Consider the following 23,799-nt stretch of genomic DNA (forward strand, 5'->3'; position numbering starts at 1 on the left):
ATCAACATTAAGGGAATTGGGAAAGGCTTTTCATAGAAGGTGGGATTTAAAGACATAATCATATTTAATGTTGATTATTGTTTTACAGATGTGAATGAGCATGGCTGGATACTTATAGATCAATAACTAAAATTCGAAAGCCTTTTAGTAACTTTCTCCAAAATTTTATCATTTGCCAACAATTTCTCATGCGTTTCTAATATTATCTTTCTCAGAAGGTTCATGAATTATAAGTTTAATTCTTGATTTACTAAAAATGATTAAATGATATTAGATGCCTTAAATAGTCCCAATTTCTATTTAATTCTATGTATCTACATTCTAGCAGTATCCTCAGGGAGTATTCTTGTGTATGCTCACAATATTTGTACAAAAGGATGTTGTGTCTTGAGGAAATACCCAATAAATTGGAGTGAATGAAGTGGGCAATGAAGAAATTTGCCCCACTTTACAAAAGGAGGGTGAAAGAGAAGAAAGAGATCCTTTACAAATATAAATTAATTTGCTACAGAGGGAGCAATGGAGCCTAAGTGATGTATAATACAGTTCCCCCCACACACACACCCCCTTTCTGAGTTCCAACTACACCATAATATAAGACCAGATATTTTTTGTATCTGAAAAGAGCTGCAAAATTGTTTTGTCATCATAAAGCATATGATAGTTTTGAACTTAATAGGTGTTTATTGAATTGAATCGGATCATTATCAATAATAATATTTACATAGAAATGTCACTGGAGCAAGGATAGAGCTACTATTCTGTATATACATGTTGAATCTTTCATATGAACACCTACAATGTACATACTTATGCACACAAATTCCCATGTGCAAAGGCACTGCTTATCCCAAGCATCCATACCATCCTCATTTTAATTTCTTTTTCCCATTGTCAGAAGTCTAACAACTGGTCCTTCAGATCACCAATATCTTTATGAGCTCAGTGTTGGCCCACACTGCTGCATGATTGGGACAAAGAGACGATGTAACAGTCTGGTTTCTATGGCAACAGAGGAGGGGTAGTTAAAACCGAAATGTTGGGAACACCCATTCTGATAATTGGGACATAATTCTGGCTATTGCAACTACATAGACTCCTGAAGAAGCAAAAGTGGCTTTTACCTTGCTACTCGGGCTGCCAAAAAACCTGCCCTGCACGTTTTTCTTAGTTTAGCTGTTAAGAGGAAGGAAACATCTCACACACAGGCCTCATTTTCTGCATGTAAAATGTGTGTGTTCTTTAAAAGCCAGTGGTTGGCTGGTTTTCCGGACATGATGTGGTTGAAGCTGTCATCGTAATGGAAATTCATTGCTGTAGCTATGGTAAATCGAGTTTTCTGCCTGTGCTGAATGCATTAGTCTAATGAGATGTTTGCAGCTGGAGAGCTGAGCTGCAGGAGACGTACAGTGTCGCCACTAAGAGACAGGGAGAAGATGGCTTGCGCGATAGTCCATGTGCGTGCCCTGAAAGTCCTCCGTCCGCTGGGTCAACACTCTGGGTCCCGATAAAGAAACTGACCAGAGATCTAGAATAAAGTAATAGGTAAGGGAAAGGCTTGATTTTTTTGGAGGGTGGAGGGCAGTGGAAGGGGAATGCTTTTGGTGACAAAACCTTTTTTTCTAACTGTCATACTGTGAGTATATGTATGTTAACTTCTTTAGTGGTTTCTGGATTGCATGCCTCCGCCTGTGGATGTATGAACGCACTGCCCATGTGAATGTGGCACCCAATTGAAACTTTGGTCCCAGAGCCTCCAAATGCAATTGTTTGATTCCCCAAGAAGAACTCTGGGAGGGAAACTTAGCATTGCTCTGTGTTCTACAAGTTTGGGGAAACTAGGTGTGTATATGTGTATGTATTAGATCACCTCTCTTTAATTATGCATTTAATATGCAGAAAGTCTTCAATCTTTTTCAAATGGAAATCCAAATCAAGTGGCAAGTTGTCTTCCTCTACCTGGTGTTACAAAAAAAGAGTCTCCTCTTTTGCAGCACATCCTGACACAGAAGGATTTTACATCAATCAGATTTTTAAAACTGATAACACAAGTGTTACGACTCCTTTGTTGATGGTTGTTTTGTTTTGCTTTGTTTTGAAGTAGAATTTGGTCATCAAGATTTTGGATTGGAAATAAATGTTATTTGGCTTTCTCTAACTTAACAAGATGTAGACAAAGACACTTAAATTGTTTCCAGTTGCTGCTTTTACTGCATTTTGGGGGAAATCTCCCCAACAGGTTGATTATTGATCCATCATTCATTTCTTGAGTGAAATGCAGATAAGCTTCCTTAAAGACTCATAAGCACAAACCTATTAAGCAAAATGTATGTATATATGTATATATATTATGTATATGTGTGTGGACATGTGGATGTGGGTATGGGGATATGTGTTTATAAAATGGACTGCCTGGATACATTTTTTTCTCAACTTCACAAGGCATACATCTTTCTTCTCCATTCTGCAGGAAGAGACAGACAGAGAAGCATACAGAAAGGGAGTGAGATAGAGAAACAGAGGCAGAGAAGGATTTATTGAAAAAGGGTAAAGAACAATCTGCTTTGTAAGTGATTTAATGGATAGTTGAGATGCTTAAATAGAAGTTATTTTCTTTTCTTATTCAAGTAAAAGAGAGATTTTTGCCCTATTTTGTCCTGAGAAAAATGTTTGAAAAAGGTAGATAAAATTGACTTGTTTATGGGAGGATGGTGTGTGTGTGTGGGTGTGTGTGCGTGTGTGTGTGTGCATGTGCCATTTTGGGGTATAATCAATACTGAGCTTCAAAAAAAATTTAGCAGCCATAATAAAGTCTTTTTGAGTATTGTAGGGACTTTGTGTTAGATGGAAATGTAGGCAGATATATAGCATATTTTTCTTGTTTCACATCAGAAATTTAGAAGCTATTTTCATTTAGTTAGGGGAAGAGTTTTTAAAATGTTTTGTGGAGTAGTTTAAGGAGAAAAATTAAAAAATAGTTCAAAAGAATTTAATGATGTATCCAATGATGCAATTAAAAAACCTGGAAGGCCCAATATTTTCTGTGCATTCTGTTGTCTGACTTAGCCAAACATATAAGGGTGCATTTCACAACATGGGAAATGAGTGTGACTTAGGAACATAATGCTTCTCAAGTTCCAGCTACAGAAAATATTAGGAATAGCCTGTTTTAAGGACCACTGGACAATTTCCAATTGATTGCTTTGGGGGTACACTTATGCCATATTTTTAAGAATAAAGATGTGGACTCATTTCTTCCCCCTCCTCCCAAAAAATTGGCAGCATGGAATGCCAATGAGTGTTGAAGAGTGGAAAGTCTTCCTAAGATTATTTGCCAGAGCTTCATTCTGAGCTGGTCTGATTGGCTTAGTAAGTTCACATACAAAGCACACATACACACACAAGTCCCATACTTGATATGGGAAAGAAAGAAAAGAAAGAAAGAAAGAAAAAGAAATAAATGCCCAAACACTTCCTGACAGAAGAAGTGAGCATTAATTTTCACTATTTAATTGACTCTGGTTTGGTGGACATGAGGAGAATGAAAATACAACAGTCAGTTTCACTTCTGGGCCCAAGCCTTCTTCAGGACTGAGACAGAAACCCAGCAGGCAATGATAAAATATCTATGTATTTTTCACTTTCTAAAAATGGCCTTAGTTGTTAGGGTGTGAGTTGATTTGAGAACTATTTCTGTAATGACATTTCTTGGTTTATCATCAGTCTCTTTTTCAGATATAAGTATTGGATTTAAAACACCTGATTCGCTCACATACCCCCCAACATATATATGGGTATGGGCACGTGTGTGCACATACATACACAAACACATAATACCTTTCTCTTGCAGAATAACTTAGGAAAAGCATAGATAACTGAACATTTTTTTCTTTTGAAAGTGTAAAAGAATTAGTCCACCGTGCCTGTATTTAATCTGGGAAGTTAAATGTAGTTCTTTGGAAATCTTTTTCAAATATTACAAGATATCTTTCCCCTCTTTCCCTCATGGCTATGAGCTTATAAGCCACTATAACCCTTAAGATACATACTCAAAATCTGATTCAAAATTTGATGTGTCCCATTAATTTGGGGATTCAAAACAATAGAATTCCTTCCAAGAGACTCAGCCAGCCATTGAGAGACCTTTCTGAGAAGAAAACTATGGCTGAATGTTTTTTCTTCACTCTCTCAAGCTTTTCTGAAAAAGATTTGAAAGGGAAAAGTAATGGTGTCCCTAGGGTATTTCTGTGCTTATGGTATCCACATTAATATAGATACAAAAGTATCTATGGCTTTAGGTTTATAGAATGTAAATAATTTTTAGTTTAACTCTGGATCATGTTTCTTTTCCATTGGTTTTTAGACTTTGGAGTAAATTGTGTGTGTGTATATATGTATATATATATATGTGTATATATATATATATATATATATATATATGTGTGTGTATATATATGTTACATAGTTAATTTAACTATGAACCATCATTAGATTGAGGCTTTATGGAACGAAATGTGTGAAAATAGCATCAGAGTTGTGCTAAGAGTACAGAATATTTCTATTGGTAGCAAGTATCAAATCCAGAAGTGGAATCCTTGTTTAATACTTTTCCATAGAATCTTGATTAAATGCCTGTGGACTCATCCAGGGATAGCTTAAGGTATATTTTTATTGTCTTCAGTGGAAGTGAGGAGAGAAAAGAGAGAGAAATAAAAGTATGCCCAATGACAAATGGTACAGAGAATACATATTGCTGGTACATAGAACCTAATACAGAAGTCACCAGTGTGCCCAGAAAATTACACTAAATTTTAATTAATGAGTCACAGAAGTCAAACTGCATGCTTAAAAAATTACCCCTGTATCATCGAGGTGATAATTAACTCTCTCCAGAATCAGCAGTCCTCCCAGACCTGAAGCAGTCTTCAGTGCTGCTAAGTTTGCTGGCATATGTCCAGTGCTGAATAATTGATTCTTTGGCAGTCATGTCTTGGCTTTTCATTTAAACAGTTGTGACATTTTCTAATGGGGCCAAAAGGCCACCAAGATCACCAGAGATCACTGACAATTCTGAGGTCAGGGGATAAACTGGTATTTGGAAAGAGTTGTCCCTTCACTTTTTTCATCATTACTTTTCTCTTTCAAATCTTTCTCAAAAAATAAAAAAGAGAAAAAAGTCCCCTCTAGCACCATAAGATCACTGACAGCATTTATTTTTTTAATATTTTATTTATTTTGTTAAATATTTTCCAATTACAATTTTTTTTTGAGAAATTGAGAAAACAGGAGGAGAAAATCTAGATTTTTGGAATGAAAATAATTCAGCAATATTTCTTTTTAAATTTAGGTACAATTTTTTGAAATGTTCATTGTTAAAAATTTGAGTCCCAAATTCTCCTTCTCCTTCCCATCCCCTACCCCTTAAGAAGAATACTTATAAAATTTGTTATAAACCTGTGTTGCTACCTTTATTGCAAACTTCATATGTGCTGGGACTGCACATGCAGTAAGTTTGAACAGTCTGCCCAGGGGCCAGTCAGCTTTGAAGTGCTTTTCATCCATCTCTGTTTCAGCTCCAGCCAGGTTCTGTTTCTATTTCTGCAAACATGAGCTAGTAATTTGTCAGCCATTGAGATGTAGATAGAACCTTGAGATGCAGCAGAGGGAAGTAGGGGACATCTTTTTAGGTTCTGTTGCTTATGGGCCTTCTTGACCAGAGCAGGCTGTTTTGTGAATGTCATCTTTCCCATCTAAAGGGATGTTCATTCCACGAGTGGGCTTTGAGTCCTTCTGCCTGAGGGAAGCTAGGATTTGACCAGTATAGAAAAAAGAACAACTTAAGACTATTTCATTTCCAGCTCATACTCTCCATGTCTGAAATGTTTGGGCTTTTGCTTCTCAAGCAAGTAGACCTATACTATATTAGGATTAGCCTTGGGACAAAACTTCCTAAGGATCTTACTAAGTGGTGCTGTCATGAGGAATAACATCATCACTTTTAGGGGAGGAAGAAGAGTGAACAGTAAGTGGAATTTATAGATATTCCTTAATAAATTGGGGCCTGGCAGTTGGGGAAAGTATTTTAGTGCCAGAGAAGAGATAATATAATACATTCACTTTCTATCTGACCATGACTTCTTTGCTATCTTTTAGAACAAACTTAATAATCCAAGGATTACTAATTAATCCAGGGATAGGAAGCACCTGGTATAAAACCTAAAATCTATTTCCCTGAAGTAATTAGACATTCTTAACTAGACAAAAATCATACTGATGACATTAGACATGTTATGTTATTGTTGAAATAGTTATATTTTGTAAAGAAATTGATGGTACAAACCAGTGAATGGTGGTGTCCAGTTTGTAGCTGTCCAGAGAGATAATATTTTTAAAATAGCTTTTTATTTTTTAAATACATGTAAAGATAGTTTTCACCATTCACCCTTCTAAAACCTTGAGTTCCAATTTTTCTCCCTTCCTTTCCCCTAACCCACCTCCTTAGATAGCAAGTAATCCAATATATGTTAAACATGTGCAATTCTTCTGTACATATTTCCACAATTATCATGCTGCATAATAAAAATCAGATCAGAAAGAAAAAAATGACAAAGAAAACAAAAGCAAACAAACAACAACAAAAAAGTTGCAAATACTATGTTGTGATCCATGCTCAGTCCCCACAGTCCTCTCTTTGGGTGCAAATGGCTCTCTTCATCAAAAATCTATTGGAATTGGCCTTAATCATTTGATTGTTGAAGAGTCACATCCATTAGAGTTGATTATCACATAATCGTATTGTTGCCGTGTACAAAGTTCTCTTGGTTCTACTGACTTCACTTAGCATCAGTTCATGTAAATTTCCAAAGAGATAACTTTTTCCCTCTTTCTTTTCTTCCTCATTTCTCCCAGTCTTCTTTGGGAATTGAGAAACTAGGAGGAGAAAATCTAGCTTTTTGGAACAAAAATAATTCAACAATATTTCTTTTTAAATTTAAGAGATGTGGAGGAAAGGTCTTGTTGAACAATCTCCATACCATAGTGATAGTGCAGATTCTGCTTTGTCCCTATGTGAGGTGATAGTATAGGATCATATTTAGAGCTGGAATTGCCCTTAGAGGTTTAGCCCCTTCATTTTACAGGAGGGAACTAAAAATAAAGTAACATATCCAGGTCACATAAGTGGTAAGTAGGGAGCTGGGTTTTGAACTCAGATCCTTTGATTACAGATCTTCTTTTCACTCTATTCCTGATCTTTGTAAATATTTGTGAGAGAATGATTTTGAGGAGATGTTTTATACCAATTGTTATCAGAGTTGTTGTCATTTCAGTCATGTCCAGCTTTTTGTGACCCCATTTGGGGTTTTCTTGGAAAAGATACCAGAATGGTTTACCATTTCCTTCTCCAGTTTTACAGATGAGGAAATTGGGGCAAGCAGGGTTAAATAACTTGCCCAGGTCAAACAGTAAGTATTGAGGTCATATTTGAACCCAGAAGATTAGTCTTTCTGACTCTAGGTCTGGTATTCTGTCCCTTGCACTTCTTATTTTCCCATTGTACTTAGTACCACTTTAGTAAATATTCTTTTCTAAAAGCTACTTAAGGCTACCTAACTGGTTGGGCCTTGGACTGATGGTATTAACTACCCTTGATTCCATAAGTTGCCCTAGAAATTTGAGCAGAGAACATAACCAAAATCTGAGGACTCAACTTGTAATTGGGAATGGAACTGGGAGTTGGGATAAGGATACTCAGAACTTATGTGGACTATCCTTGCTTTCTCTAGTCCTTCTACTAGACAGAATATGGGCACAAAAGTATTATGGCATCTCAGCAGAATTAACTGCTATGAAAAAATGAATATGTTTGAGACAAAATGCATTTTATGATGCACTCACTTTGTGAGTTTGGGAACTGTAACAACGTTTGAAATTTGAGTGGTTAGTGGGAGAGTTTTATTCTAGATACTACTACTGTGCTGATCACTCAGATTGAAAGTCCAAATATTCTAGAATCAGAATCATTTTCACTTTGAAGGTGAGTCTTAAAAAATTAATGAACAAAAACTAACACATTAAGTAGAGCCACACAGGAGGCACTTTATGAAGTATAAGTCACTCTAGGAACAAATGTAGAGTTGGGCAGAGAATGGGATTGTATAATAGCTTCCAAATCCAGTGAGTAGGAAATTACATAGAACAAATTGCACAGTACTGAGATAAGATCCAAATCTGGTAATGAGGTTTATAGACTACTATATATATATTCCAATTTTTTTAATCTTTGTATTCCTAATATCTAGCTACATGCTTTAAATAAATGTTTGTTAAATTTAAGGCAGTTCAATTTATTTGACCTAGTAACAGACTCTCGAATTCATCATCTAGGCAACTGCTGAAGAAATAGTTCTAAATTGTGGGTCTAAGTAAGATACTCTCTAGCTCAAAAACTTCTAGTGAGTCTCAATCACTTAGAGTAAAATATAAACTCTTCTATTTGATATTTAAAATCCTTTAAAATCTGACTCTAGCAAGGCTAGATATAATCATTATTGTATAAATTATTAAAATTTATATAATTATAATCAAATTATTAATAAATTATAAATTATTATTGTATAAAGTGCTGTAATGATTCCTGCTCCTTCATCTACTTTAGAATTGAGCTAAATTGGCCTATTTGCTGTTCCTCAAGAGCAACTTCTAATCTTCTATCTCTTTTCCTTTGTATAGGTTGTTCTGGATGCCTAAAATATGCTTCTTCCTTACCTCCAATTATTATAATCCTTAGATTTCTGTAAAGATCATTGCAAGTGTTACCTCCTACATAAGGCTTTTCTTGATTCTTCCAAATACTGTATGTTTTTCCCTCTTCAAATCAGTTTGCATTTTTGTATGTATGTTTATAGTTATATAAATGTACATATATATATATATATACATATATACATACTATTTATATATACATATTTATTGGGTATGTAAGCATTGTGTGTATTTTTACCAAAAAAACATATATATATATATATCCTTCTTGAGGGCATAGTCTAGTATGTGTATATGTGTGTGTTTGTGTGTTTTCCAATTATATGTAAATATAGTTTTCAACATTAATTTTATAAGCTTTTGAGTTCTAGATTTTTCTCCCTCCCTCCCTTCTCCTCCCCCCAAGACAACAAACAATTTGATATGGGTTATATATGTAAAATCATGTTAAACATATTTCCACATTAGTTATGTTGTGAAAGAAGAATCAGAACAAAAGGGGAAAATCATAAGAAAGAGGAAAAAACCAAAACTAAATGAAAATAATATGCTTTGATCTACATTCGGACTCCATAGTTCTTTCTCTGGATGTGGTCAGTATTATCTATCATGAGTCTTTTGGAATGTCTTGGATCATTATATTGCTGAAAAGATCTAAGTCTATCATAGTTGATCATGGTTGTCACTGTACATTGCTCTCCTGTTTTTGCTCACTTCATTCAGCATCAGTTCATGTTGTCTTTCCAGATTTGTAGGTTCTTTTCCCTTTTTATGATCCCTATGAGATACAGACCCAATAGTGGTATTGTTGGAGCAAAGCATATGGACAATTTCATAGACCTTTAGACATAATTCCATATTGCTCTCCAGAATGGTTGGATCAGTTTACAACTCCACCAACAATCCATTAGTGTTCCAATTTTCCCATATCATCTCCGATATTTATCATTTTCTTTTTCCTAATCAATAGTGATATAGAGAGTTTTCCATATAATGATGGATAGCTTTAATTTCTTCCTCTGAAAACTGCCTGTTCATATGTTTTGACTATTTATCAAGGGGGGTGACTTGTATTCTTATAAGTTTGACTCGGTTCTTCATATATTTGAGAAATGAGCCCTTTATCAGAGACACTTGCTATAAAGATTGTTTCCCAGCTTTCTGCCTTCCTTCTAATCTTGGTTACATTGGTTTTATTTGTGCAAAATCTCCTTAACTTAATGTAATAAAAACTATCTATTTGGAATTTCATAATGTTCCCTATGTTCTGTTTGATCATAAATTCTTTCCTTATCCATAGTTCTCACAGGTAAATTATTCCTTACTCTCTTAATTTTTTATGATATCATTCTTTACATTTAAAACATATCCATTTTGATCTTATTTTGGTAGATGCTATGAGATGTTGGTGTGGGCCTATTTCTGCCATATTATTTTCTAGTTTTCCTAGCAGTTTTGATCAAATAGTAAGTTCTTATCTCAAAAGCTAGAGTCTTTGAGTTTATCAAATAGTAGATTATTACACTGTGTTTTGGGTGCTTAATCTATTCCACTGATGAGACATACTATTTCTTAGCCAGTACCAAATAGTTTTGATATTTTCCACTTTTTAATAGATCTGTTATGGCTAGGCCATCTTCCTTTGCATTTTCAAAAATTAATTGATGTTCTTGACCTTTTTATTCTTCCAGATAGATTATTTTTCTAGATCTATAAAATAATTTTTTGGCAGTTTGAAGTTTATTTTTGAAATGAGATTGCCAAAGTGATCAAAGGGAGAGAGAGTGGATCTATATGTATAAAAATATTTTCAGTGGCACTTTTTATTAGAGCAAAGTCCTGGAATCAAAAGAAATGCTTACAAATTGAGGAATGATTAAACAAATTATGGTATATGAATACAATGGAATATTATTGTGCCACGAGAATTGACAAATATGATTGTTTCAGAGAATTCTGTGAAGACTTGTGTGAACTGATGCATAATGAAGTAAAAAGAATCAGGAAAATAATTTACATCATGTCCCCAATAACGTAAAGGCAAACAAATTGAAAGACTTTGGAACTCTGATCAATGCAGTGATCTCAACCTCAGAAGACTGACACTGAGACATTCTTCTTAAGTCTTGGCAAACAGGTGATGAATTAGAGGTACAGAATGAGGTTGACATTTTCAGACACAGCCAAAAGTATTGCTTAATTTTGCTTTACTATTGTTATAAGGGAGACTCCTACCAGGGATATCAATAATGATAAAGAAAAAAGAATGAAAGAAATAGCAATGAAATGCTTAAAAATACACAAAAGAGAGCAGAAAGAAGTTCAGAAGACATTACACACAAGCAGGGCATTTTTGTAACTATTGTATTAAATATAATATACATTTTAAAAAAAGCAAAACCAAAAAACAACCCTTTGCCTAACAGAAGTTCATAGTTCCATATATAATTCTATTCTCTGTTATTTTTATATTGAAAGGCTCATGTTTGTTAAATTTATAATAAAAAGAGAATTTATATTAAAATTTAATAAAATCAAGAAAAGGAGCTAGAGCTAGATGAAGTATAAGATCATTTCCAGCTCTAATAATTCCAGGCCTGCCCTCAAGTGAACCACCGCAGCCAGATGAGCATTATTTCTGCTGTTAGTGGGGGGGGGGGAAGGGAGAGAGCAAGAGAAAGATTTTTCATAGTAACCCTCTGCAATCCAGAGATTACAGTAAATAGAGAACTGAAAGCTTACTTGGGAGTCAGAAAGACTGAGATTCTCATAGATATTTGCCTGTGTGACCCTGGTCTATTTTAAGTCCCAACTCAATATTTTTTGTTCTATAAGATGCCCTTCCTCATTCCCCTTAATGCTAATGTCTTCCTCATAGTGACTGTTTCTAATTTAGCCTGGATGTAACTTGCATGTATCTAGTTGTCTTCATGTTGGGAGCAGAGATTGTTTTATGCTTTTCTTTATACCCTCAGCTTGGTACAGTGTCTGGCACATAGTAGTTGTTATTCAATTGTGTCTGATTTTTTTGTGACCCTATTTGGGATTTTCTTGAAAAAGATGCTGGAGTGATTTGACATTTCCTTCTCTAGCTCATTTTACAGATAAGGAACTGAGACAAACAGGGTTAAGGGACTTGCTCAGGATCACAAAGCTAGTAAATATCTTATATTGTATTTGAAACAGGCTCTCCTGACTACAGAGCCAGCACCTATCTGTCCACTGTGGTATCTAACTGCCCTACAGGTTTATATTAAAACCCCCAAATACTGGCAGCAGGTGTTAGGGTTTTGATTCACTAAGAATTTCACAGAGGGGATGGATTTCTATTTTTCTTTTTAAATCTGGGGAATTCTGTATTAATAGAGGAAAACCAAATAAGGATGTGTCTACAAGGCTCATTCTTTCCCATCTCCTGTCCACTTCAGATCTTCATGCAGTTATCATTAGGAGTATTATGAGTGGTCTGGTACTCCTTTGTTTGAATGTCTTTGGATGTTGGTATATTTTAACTCTTTTAGGCAATAAGGCACCTAACAGTGGGTGCACCTATTCTTAAATGTATTAAAGCATGGACTTTAAAAAGAGAAATAGTAATGGGAATGACATTTCTCAGCAACCTGCCTTGGTGGTTGGTGCAGAGCTCCATTGTTGGAGGTTTGGCTTGTTTTTGGGAAAAGTGTGTGTGCTAAGTAAAGTACCAAAAACTAACTTTCCTCAGACCCACTTTTGACTCTATCCGTAGTCTGTATACACAGGTCCCCATTTGAGCCAAGTTCATCAATTATAAGCAATGCCTCAGAAAGAGAGAAAATATGGAGGAAAAAAAAGAATAAGAATTTATTAAATATTTAAATATGTGTCAGATACTTTGCTAAGCACTTTACAAATTTGATCTTTAGAACAACTCTATAAGATGGATGCTATTCTTATCTCCATATACAGTCAAGGAGTCTTAGCCAAGGTTACACAGCTAACAAGTGATTCAGAAGGGAACATTGACAAGCAAGGCAGTTTTGTTGTTACCATGTTGTTTAGTGTGCAATTAAAAACTGTAGCTATTAAACCACAAAATGTTAGCATCAAAAGATGCTTTTATAAGGATATTTAGTTTCAACTTCTCTTTTAATAGGTGAGTAAACTGAGGGCAAGAAAGAAAAAGTCATATGCCCCAGATCATACCCATTTCTCTTCTCTCCCCAGTCCAGTGTTCTTTCTGTCTCCTTGGGGGGAAAACCACAATTTACCTTTGTGAAGTATACAATTCATCTCTTGGCTTGGTGTGTATTGCACACATCTCACTGTGTGATAAATTAACCATGTCTGTGCCAGTGGATGCGGTTAATTTATCACACAGTGCGATGCAACATGACTGTGTACTGCCTTAATGAGATGTGGTAAAGATATGCTGGCTGTAGGAGAAATGAAGCCAGACAGACTATAGGGAGGTTAGTGGGGAGGGGAAGAAGCAGGAGACTTTTTTTGCCTGGGGCCTTTTCCTTAATGCTCAGTAATCTAAATATGGATGCTTATAACATAAGCATGGGATAATTTTTTCTCCTTCTACTGGTTTTCTTTTAGTCTAGTTAATGAGTGTAGTCTTTATGGTTCTTAAAAAAGATATCTGTCGGGACTGTCCATTGGCCATTTCAAGCAAATGCTAGAAAAGCTTGGCCCAGTTGGGGACATATATATATATATATATATATATATATATATATATATATATATATATATATATATATATATATATATATATATATATACAAAATAAGACAGAGTTGAAAGTGGGTCTGGAAAAGTTAGCTTTTTGGACCTTTACCTAGCACACGCTTTTCCAAAAGTAACTCAAATCCCCAACAATGGAGCTCTGCACCAACCACTAAGACAGGTTGCTGAGAAATGGAGTTTCCACTAATTAGCTCCAGGCCAAGGGAGCATGAAATAAACTTGATATGTAATCCCCATGTCTCCAGCATAGGTCTGGGTCTAGATTTAATCATTGTGTTCATAACAATTACGGAAGTTACTGTGCTCTTTAAAAAATTACGTTTGCTTAAGTGAGGCAACCAGGGCTTAATAGCAAGTGTTGGATTCTATGTCAGGATGATTTGGGTTCAAATTCGATTTACTTCTTTACTCTCTGTGTGATCTTAATCAATTATCTAACCTCCTTGGGCCTCAGTGTACTAATCTGAAAAATAAATTAAATTATTATCACAGGGGGCAGCTAGGTGGCAAAGTGGATAGAGGACCAGCCCTGAATTCAGGAGGACCCAAGTTCAAATGTGGTCTCAGACACTTAACACTTCCTAGCTGTGTGACCCTGGGCAAGTCACTTAACCCCAGCCTCAGGAAAAAATAATTAAAAAATTATTATCACAGATTAAAAATAGATTAGATTATCTTTACAATCCCTTTTATCTCTAAATTATACCATCCTATGAATGCTCTGGAAATTATTATTTATAGATTCATAGTAATAATGGATAGTTTGATGTGATGTAGTGTGCTAGAATTAATAGTTTTATCCCCATCCACAATACAGGTGGACCCAGGACGTTCTTCTTTTTCTTGTTCTTAGGGATTCTTGTTCTTAGGTTCCCTGGCACCTGATTGATCTTGGCTTCTGGGAGACAGTCTCCTATTCACTTAAAGGCATTAAAAAAGTCCCAGCCAAGGGCAACTGGACCCTTCAGACTTGGTGAATTTCTGAAGACCACCAAGTCCTTAATAATACTCAAATGTTCATATGGATTATTTGTATCTTCTAAGCTTGGATTTGTCTGATCAGTCATAATGGGTACATGATGCCATGTTCCCAATATAGTGATGTCACTTGGGTCCTCTTCAAGAACAAAGGATAATAATCAACCAACTAACCTTGCCCTAATGAACAGATATTTCTTTTCAGAGATGAGGGAAAACTACATGCCTCTATGCCCTTGTTGTCTTAAGGCAAAGTAAACCTTTTATTCACTCTTCAATGATTTGTGAGCACTTTATTTCATCTTAATATTGACCCTAAACTAAGAGAGCTTTGGTGCTAAAGCTGATATGCAGCAGCTAGGGCAAATTAAAGTTCAAGTAATTTAAAAGTTTGGGAAGGGACTTAAAAAAATCAAATTAAACATCTGTCATTTTATAAGTCCAGGGAATTTTCTCTGCCAGTATAGCTGGCACTTTCTCCCTAGCTTGTAGACTTGGTGAGGGCACTGAGAATTTAAGTGACTTGCCCAACTTTGCCATGTCACTCTGTCAGAGCTGGGAGTTGAACCTAGCTATTCCTTGCTCTGAAGCTAGTTCTCTACCTTCTGTTCCATGTTCCCTCTCTTGAGAATGCTACTCGTGACCTCTCCACTGTCTCCCTACGAACACTTTGGATGACCCATCGGCTCATAATCTATTCCTCTTCCTGTCACTGTGGATGCTGATTGAAACCAGATGGAGAAAATTAAGGAGCATCAGGACACTTAACTGGGAACAATAGCTGGTCTTTGATGAAAAGGCTTAAAAGACAAAAACCCGATCCACAGGAGAGAATTGGCTTCTTTGTGTTTTGAAATATTGCTTGAAGAGGCCAAGCAGTTTCACCTGTGAAGGCTAGAAAGGGGAAAAAAAAAACACAAACATTTATGCAGCAGGTTCTGTTATCCTTGCTTTGATTTGACTGGAATCGGTCCCACTTCCAACAAGTTCTAGAAGGGAAATGCTTCCCGACTTCCCACTTAAAGGCACAGATTTATTTAGCTCCAAAGCCCACTCCTAGAAAGAACTAACTTTCTCTCCCAACTTTCTACCATTATTGGTTGATTTCTCACCAAGCTCCAGCTTACTAGTGTTTGGAGAAAAGATTCTGCTCTTCTGCCTTTTTCTCACTCTGTTGCCCTCCCAAGTTTCTCATAGATATCTACCCTCATATATAAAGATTCTGTTTCCAGAGACATTTGGTGTGCTAGAAGATGAACTGACTAAAACCTGCAATTTCCACATAAATCAGAAGACCTTGACCTCTTTTTCACCTTTTCTCCTTCACACTGTGCCAGGGTTTACTGTAAATACAATAGTACCTCACTATCCTATTATATGTCTCTGTGTAACTGCTCCAGTTGTTGAGTCATTTCAATCATGTCCAATTCTTCTTGATCCCAATTAGGGTTTTCTTGGCAAAGATACTGGAGTGGTTTGCCATTTCCTTTTCTGGCTTGTATTATAGATGAAAAAACTGAAGAAAATGAGGTTAAGTGCCATACCCAGAGTCACACAGCTAGTATGTGTCTGAGGCTGGATTTGAATTCAGGTTCTTTTTTTCTCCAAGACTGGTGGTCTATCCACTGAACCACTTAGCTGCCCATTTTCCAAGGCCATTTTGTAAGCAAATACATTTTTATTTGGGGATTTGGGGTAGCAAATGAAATTGCAGGTTAGTATAATCCTTTATTATCACTCCACATGAGGATTTTGGTATATGCAGAGGAGAACTGGATTCTAACTCTTAAAACATGGAGTTAACACCTATTTAAAATAGGACATTCAGAAAATCTCTTATATTCTTTGACTTCTGATCTTTGATTTCTGATGAGGTGATCTCTCAGGTCTTTCCAGCTTCTTCACCCTACCTACCCTTTTCTGATTCACATCATCAGAGCGCCAGAGGAGACAGTCAGTTTAAAGAATATATAATACTAGTTCACATAAAAGAGAGGGCATTGACTCAGAAGAGATGGTAGAAACACAAAGAAACATAAAATACAATAAAGATAACAAGGGTTTTCACAAAACAATTTATATTTATTATTATTATTATTTATTTATACATATAAAGCCACGGTAAGCTTGTTTTTTCTTCCCCTAGGGTAAAGGAAGAAAATGTATTCATAGTGTTTATCTCCTGATTTCATCTGACAGTTTTCATCTATTTTCCTATAAACTATGAATGAGAGATGCATCTCATAACAATCTCTTATGGCTCAGTAAATACTTGAATTTATATGCATATTAAATCAGCCCCTTTCTTCCTTTCCTCACTTCAAGCAGTAGGCAGCTACTTCTATGTGGGGTACAAAGAGATCCTGGCTTCTACTAGGGCAAAAAAAGCCATTTGGTGTCTTCTGCTTCCTTTTGAGTGTCCAAAAGAGTCGAGAATACCATAACAATTCATCATTATTTAACATAAGCAATTAGACCAAAGAGAGCTGTAGTTCACGATTGTAAAGTAGCCCAATATGCCTAGTTGATAAAGGACAGAAATGTGGGGCTCCATTCAGACATTGTGAGGGGACTGTCTTCTCCAGGTGGCACTGCCCCCATTGCAGCAGTTTCATCTCTCATGGTAAGACATGAGTGCATCCAAGAGGTCATCCAAAATCCCATAGTACTTTACATCTAAATAGAGGTCCTAAATTCATGTTGTTTATCATTTGATTCATTATAGATTGGAATTTGGAGTTTTCTCTTCCTGCTATTTACTATCCTAAAATTCTGGCTGAAAAATTAATAATAGAAATACCTTTAAATCGGGATTAAAGAAGTAAGTGTTGTCAGATTTTTGTGTTAAGACAATTTAGGCTCCTTTTTATAATGGCATGGGATTGGAGATTGAGTGGATGTCCATCAGTTAGGGAATGGCTGAATATGTTATATTAACATTATTCTGTAAGAAATGATGAGCAGGCTGATATCATAAAAACCTGGAAAGACTTCCATTAACTGATACTAAGTGAAGTGAGCAGAACCAAGAGAACATTGTACAAAGTAACAATATTTTATAATGATCAGCTTTAAGTGATGGACTTATATATTTTCAAAAACAAGGTGATCCAAGATAATTCCAAAAGACTTGTGATGGAAAGTGCTATCCACATCCAGAGAGAGAACCATGAAGATTGAATGTGAGATCAAAGTATAGTATTTTCACCTTTTTTTGGTTGTTGTTGTTGTTTTTTTCTTTCTCATGGTTTTCCTTCCTTTTGATCTGTTTTTTTCTTATGCAACATGACAAATATAGAAATATGCTTAGAAGAATTACACATAGTTAGACAATATTGAATTGTTTGATGTTTTGGGAAGGGAGGTAGAAGGGAGAGAGGGTGAAAAATTTGGAACAAGGTTTTACAAAGGTGACTTGAAAACTTTGCATCTATTTGGAAAAATAAAATACTATTTTTTTAAAAAGAAAGAAAACTTAGATTCTCTGCTTAGTAGCACAATTGGAGCCAAAACTTGCAAATCTTGAACCGATGGCCAGAGTGCAATTCAATATCTTAAATTCTTTGATCTGCTTCTGGGGCTATGGTGAATAAGAATAAGGAAATGTATATTTAAAACTGTTTTAAATAGTAGGTAATGACATTAGAAATGTTTGGTTTCTAAACAGGTCTATTTGGGTGATGGTGCAGGCTTTAAGAATGAATCAATAAATCAATTATTAAATATTTATTAAATGATTACTATGTGCCAGGTTCTGTGATAAATGCTGGGGATACAAAGAAAGGGAAAAGACAGTTTCTACCTTCAAAGAGCTTATAATCTGATACCATCATTGAATCATAGTTTTAAAGGCAGCTAGGTAGGCAATGAATAGAATCCTGGGCCTGGATTTAGGAAGCCCAAGGTATAGCCTCACATCCTTATTACCCAGGTGACCCTAAGCAAGTCATTTAATCTCTGTCTGCTTCCATAAAATAGGGAATAGCAACTTTCTCCTGGGGTTGTTGTGAAGGTCCAATGACATAATATTTGTAAAGCATTTAGCCCAGTGCCTGGCATAGAGTAGTTGCTTAATAAATGTTTCTTTCCTTTCTTCATAGAATATTAAATCTGGAAAGGACCTTAGGTGTAATTTAGTTCAATCTTTAAATTTCATAGACAAAGAAAATAGAGCTCAGACAATAAGCAAAGTGTGTTGCTCTGACTCAGGTGAGCCTCATTTAACTAGGCTCTTGTTGATCAGCTGATTCTTCTCTTAAATGGATCCTAACGGCACCCTAATGGCGCATTTGGAATGGGTTCACAACCATGGTACATTATTATAATTGGGCAGTCTGATGGCAGGTTTGAAATGCCCCCTTTCCCTAATTTCCACAGAATGATAGAGTTGAAAAGGAAATCACCTTTATTACCTAGGCAAAGAGTTTATTAATTTTTCCAGTCCCCAAATCATTTGGCTTTCAATAAATCTTCTCGTATGCTCAATTCTTCATGGAAGAAAATAAATCCAAGTTTACTATACTTGTCTTCAGAGAAAATTTAAGTGATTGAGTAATTTTTCATAAAAATTTTATTTGGTACATGAAAATTATAGCATCATAACTGCTAATTATTGGCATACAATCAAATAAATTAGTCGAGACTATTGATTTTATTTGTCAACCAAAATTTTGTATTTGGCATAGTTTTGGGAGTTTGAGCAGCTAACTAAGTAGTACAGTTGATAGAGTGGAGGACTTGAAGTCAGAATGATTCCAATTTGAATCTGACTTCAGACACTTAGTAAAGATGTGATTCTGGGAAAGTCACAACCCTGTTTACCTCAATTTCCTCACTCGTAAAATAAGCTGGAAAAGGAAATGGTATTTACACCACTGTCTTTGTCAAGAAAACTTCAAGTGAATCATGAAGAATCAGACATGACCAAAATCACTGAATAACAACAAAAATAGTTTTGGAAAGAGATTTCTACATGTCACATTCAATGTCCATTTTGTTTCTTGCTTTGAATTTGAGAATGAGACTGAAGATTCTGATTTACAAAAACAGGCTTTTATGAATGAAACAAAGCCTTGAGATCATGTTTAGGAAAAAAAATGGGCTTTTTCAGGAGTACACCTAAAATTTTGGAAGTTTATTGATAGGAAATCAAAGTTTCTGTTTATTGGGGAGATCATTTAGATCATCCTATACCACATCACTGTTACTGATTTTTTCTAGCTCTCTATGAAAAGTTTCATATCTAAATATCATTTAAGGCTTTTGATAAGTAGGAATTATTCTTTCAAATTTTTCAGATGGATCATAATGTTCTCTTCTTATCTCTATTCACCACCACTTTTCTTTAATTCACATTCAACAAGTTAATATAATTATTTACCAAATATTCCCTGAGAAACTTTTTGAACCCTCTAAGAGTTTATGTGCCCCAAGCTGGTAATTCCTAATTTAGTCGATTCTATACATAAACAGAAATTCCTTCCAAAATATTCTGGCAAATAGTCCTTAAGCTTCGATTTCAGGACCTCCCCTGAGGAATCATCCATTCCATTTTGGAGTCGTCAATTGTTGTCCTTTCACCAAACCTAGTTCTGTCTGTCTGAGGTTTCAGTCCATCCTTCGACTCTTCTAGAGATAAATAGAACAGGTCTAATCCAGCTTCCCTATGACAGTCCTTTAAATATTGAAACAAGTTAGTACTTCAATAAGGATGATATTAAAGGGACTTTTGACCAGTATACTGTTTTTTTGGCATTTTTTTCTATTCAAGGGAAGTGCATTGAGGAGAAGAACTCTTTATTGTTTTTAATTTTATTTAATTGCTTAATTTTTCTGGTTACATATGCATATTGACCTTTTAAATATACATTTTCTTATGAATCATGTAGGGAGAGAAAAAAAATCAGAACAAGAGAGAAAAAAATCATGAGAGAGGAAAAAAAACAGAAAAAAGAAGTGAACATAGCATGTGTTGATTTACATTCCATCTTCATAGTTCTTTTTCTGGATGCAGATAGCATCTTCTATCCAAAGTTTATTGGGATGATCTTGGATCATTGAAACACTGAGAAGAACCAACTCTTTCATAATTGATCATCAAACAATCTTGCTCTTATTTTGTACAATGTATTCTTAGTTCTGCTTGTTTCACTCAGCATTAGTTCATATAAATTTTTCTAGGTCTTTCTAAAATCAGCTCGCTCATAATTTTTATAGAACAATAATATTTCGTTGCCTTCATACAACACATTATTTAGCCATCCCCCGATTGATGGGCATCTACTCATTTTCCAATTCTTTGCTACCACAAAAAGAAATGTTATAAACATTTTTGCACATGTGGGTCCTTTCCCCTTCTTTATGATTTTCTTGGTTTACAGATCCATTAGTAGTACTGATCTCCAGAATGGTTGTTTTTTGTTTGTTTTGTTTTGTTGTCTTTTTAACCCCTATGGCCAGTTTAGTATCTTGAACATAACGGTTGTTTCATAATGGTTTAGGAAATTGAAAAACAAAAAGAAATATCCTAGTCCTTGCCATGAACTTCTAATCCCAGCCTTGCCTTTGAATATTGAAGCTGCTTCATTGCCAGAAATCTTTGTCAGGTCCTAGAGATCAGTATATATTGGGTCTGCAGATATTTTATAGCACATAATAACACTTTTCTTTCTCAAGTGATATGTGCTTTTGTATGATTTACAAACATGTCTGTCTTTACACTTTTTTCCCCCTTACATATGAAATGTGATGTGAGTGAGTTGAGGTGACTAAAGAAATTTTAATCTCTTGCAGGGAAAAGTCATTATTTTTGTAGTTGGAATTTGCCTAAAGCAGGGTTTTTTAATCCTTTTCTGAATATTATAAACCTCTTTGGCAGTCTGGGGAGTCTTTGGAACTTTTCTCAGTCTGATTCAAATGCATAAAACAAAATTTGTTGTTTAGTTGTTTTCAGAAGTGACTACCTCTTTGTGACCCTTTTTGTTTTTGTTTGTTTTCTTGGCAAAAATACCGGAGTGGTATCTCATTTCCTTCTCCAGCTCATTTTATAAATGAGGAAACTGAGGCAAAATGGGGTTACCTAGTAAGTGTCTGAATCTGGATTTAAAAAATCAGGCTTTACTTACTGTAGACCTGGCACATAACAACTGCATCATCTAACTGCCTATGATAGATCTGCTAGAAGCTCTTAAAGACAGGCAGTCAAGTAAGTATATCTTGAGTCACAGAATAAGTTTCTTAATCTGGATTTGAACTCAGGTCTTACTGATTGTAGACACATTATTTACTGTATCACACAGCTGCCCCTTTAAGACTTGTTACAAACCCTGAAAGACAGGCAATCAAGTAAGTATGCAATGTAGTACAGAGGAAAAAGCATTTGTGCTCAACACAAAGAATGGAATTCATAGCCCATTTCTAAAAAGAACTGTGGGATCTTGAATGTAGCTGGATCTTAATTTATTCATCTATAAAATGGACATAAGGGTCTGTGATTAGATCCCCCCTTTTTCGAGGTCCCTTTTACTTCCAGTTATAGGATGGTCTCTCTGGTTTCAGTACTACCAGCTACCTCCTAAACCTACATGAATTAGGCAGAACCTGGCAGCATGAGTTTACTCTCTCCTTACAGGGCTGGTTCAGAATGAATGTATAGCCTTATTCTGCAAGGTGCTATTTTCACAAAAGTTCTTCTACTTGGGAAATCTGGGACCTTGCCACAAACTCCCACTATCCTCTATTTGGGAAGAAGCAGGGCTGATAGAAAAGGACAAATTATTCTTTTCCCACTCCTCATCCCTAACTCTAGCCTTCTCCTTGTATAGTAAGGCTGAAAAATCCAGAGTATTTCCCATTAAAGCTGCTTCTTTTTGGAATGATTGCCCTTTCTAGCCTGTCTACCATCTCCTTTCCTTGTCCCTAGTTAGATTTATCAGCTCTTAGCTTAAGATCCCTTAAAATGCAGTTGTTATCAAAGTCAGTCTGAGCTCTAATAAACTGAAACAAGCAGCTTGAGAAGGTATCATGGAACAGAAATCCACACAAGAAATTCTGTCCTTGGGAAACTTGGGGCTGCTATCCCACACATGAGAGAAGACTTACCTGCCTATACCTCTAGAAAAGAGCCAGAGGTTGGATCAAGGAGCATAGTTTTCTTTAGGTAGCTTTTCTCAAGAAAAAAATGGTGATGAAATAGATACAATGTTTAGCATCAGGGAGATATAAATTCATATCTTGTTTCAGAAACTTAGTTGGGTAACTGGGCAAGTTACTTAAGCTCTCCTAGCCTCAGTTTTGTGATTTGTAAAATGGGGTAAATAATAGCATCTGTCTATCAGGATTGAGTCTGGGGTGCAGTGGGGATGTCTTTGTAATTCTTAAAGCATAATATAAATGCTAGCTGTCATTATTGATGTCTTGAGGAATCTTTTTAGTTTTTTTTTCAAAGAAATTTTTGGAGAAAGAAGAGAAAGGGATTGATGTGTATGTGGGTTTTTTTTTCCATGTATTTATTTATTTGCCAGAAACATCACAAAACAGTGGCGTATCTTTCCTTCCTTATCAAACATTCCAGAGAGTTTTGTTGGTTTTCTTCTCTCAGCTTCCTTCTGTTGCTCTGAAGAAAATCTGTCCCTTACAGATGAGCAGGGAGAAAGCCAGAGAGGCAAGCTCGAGAGGGAGGGAAAAAACTGGATGAACAGGGAAGAAATTAAACTTAATCCTGAAAAGCAAGCCATTAGGCTAATGGAATTTAAGCCAATGGAATTGCTGAAATGTTTGGGCTTCCCTGACTCAGGTTGGAATTAAGTGGTCAAAATTTTTATTGTTCAGTCATTTTCAGTTCTGCTCTCTGATCCCATTTGGGATTTTCTTGAAAAAGATATTGGAGTGTTTTGCCATTTACAGCTCATTTTATAGACAAGGAAACTGAGACCCACAGATTTGAGTGATTTGACCAGTCACACAGCTAATATGCATCTTGAAACTAGATTTGAACTCAGTTCTTCCTGACTCCAGACTTGGTGCTTCATCTACTATATCACTTAGATGCCCTGATTTTAATTAATGAAAGCAACCTAAGTAGTTAAATATCAGCAATGGGATTCCAGTAGCAATATCCTGGGCACTTTATTGTAAGGAACATGGAAGATAATTACAGCATTTAGTGAATGATATCCCTGCCCAGGGTCCAGAACTCAGAGGAATTTGCCTCCACCTGGTCAACTAGTATGATTGCAAAGTTTGCCAATGAGGTGGAAAGGCTGGCACTAAGAAGTGGGAAGGAGTAGCTTAGGAGGGGACCTAGAGGAAATTTTGGAGTGATGGTGA

At 35.7% G+C, this 23,799-nt stretch overlaps 1 protein-coding gene across 1 annotated transcript in view; it reads left to right on the plus strand.

Moving 5' to 3' along the window:
- Positions 1-1,061: 1,061 nt before the first annotated feature.
- Positions 1,062-23,799, plus strand: part of SCML4 (Scm polycomb group protein like 4) — a 185,835-nt gene continuing 163,097 nt past the window's right edge. Inside the window, exon 1 of the mRNA XM_074310158.1 lies at positions 1,062-1,545. The gene's annotated coding sequence lies outside the window, so the exon portion shown is untranslated. The remainder of the gene's footprint in view (positions 1,546-23,799) is intronic.

This window comes from Sminthopsis crassicaudata, chromosome 4, assembly GCF_048593235.1.
Source record: "Sminthopsis crassicaudata isolate SCR6 chromosome 4, ASM4859323v1, whole genome shotgun sequence".
NCBI lineage: Eukaryota > Metazoa > Chordata > Mammalia > Dasyuromorphia > Dasyuridae > Sminthopsis > Sminthopsis crassicaudata.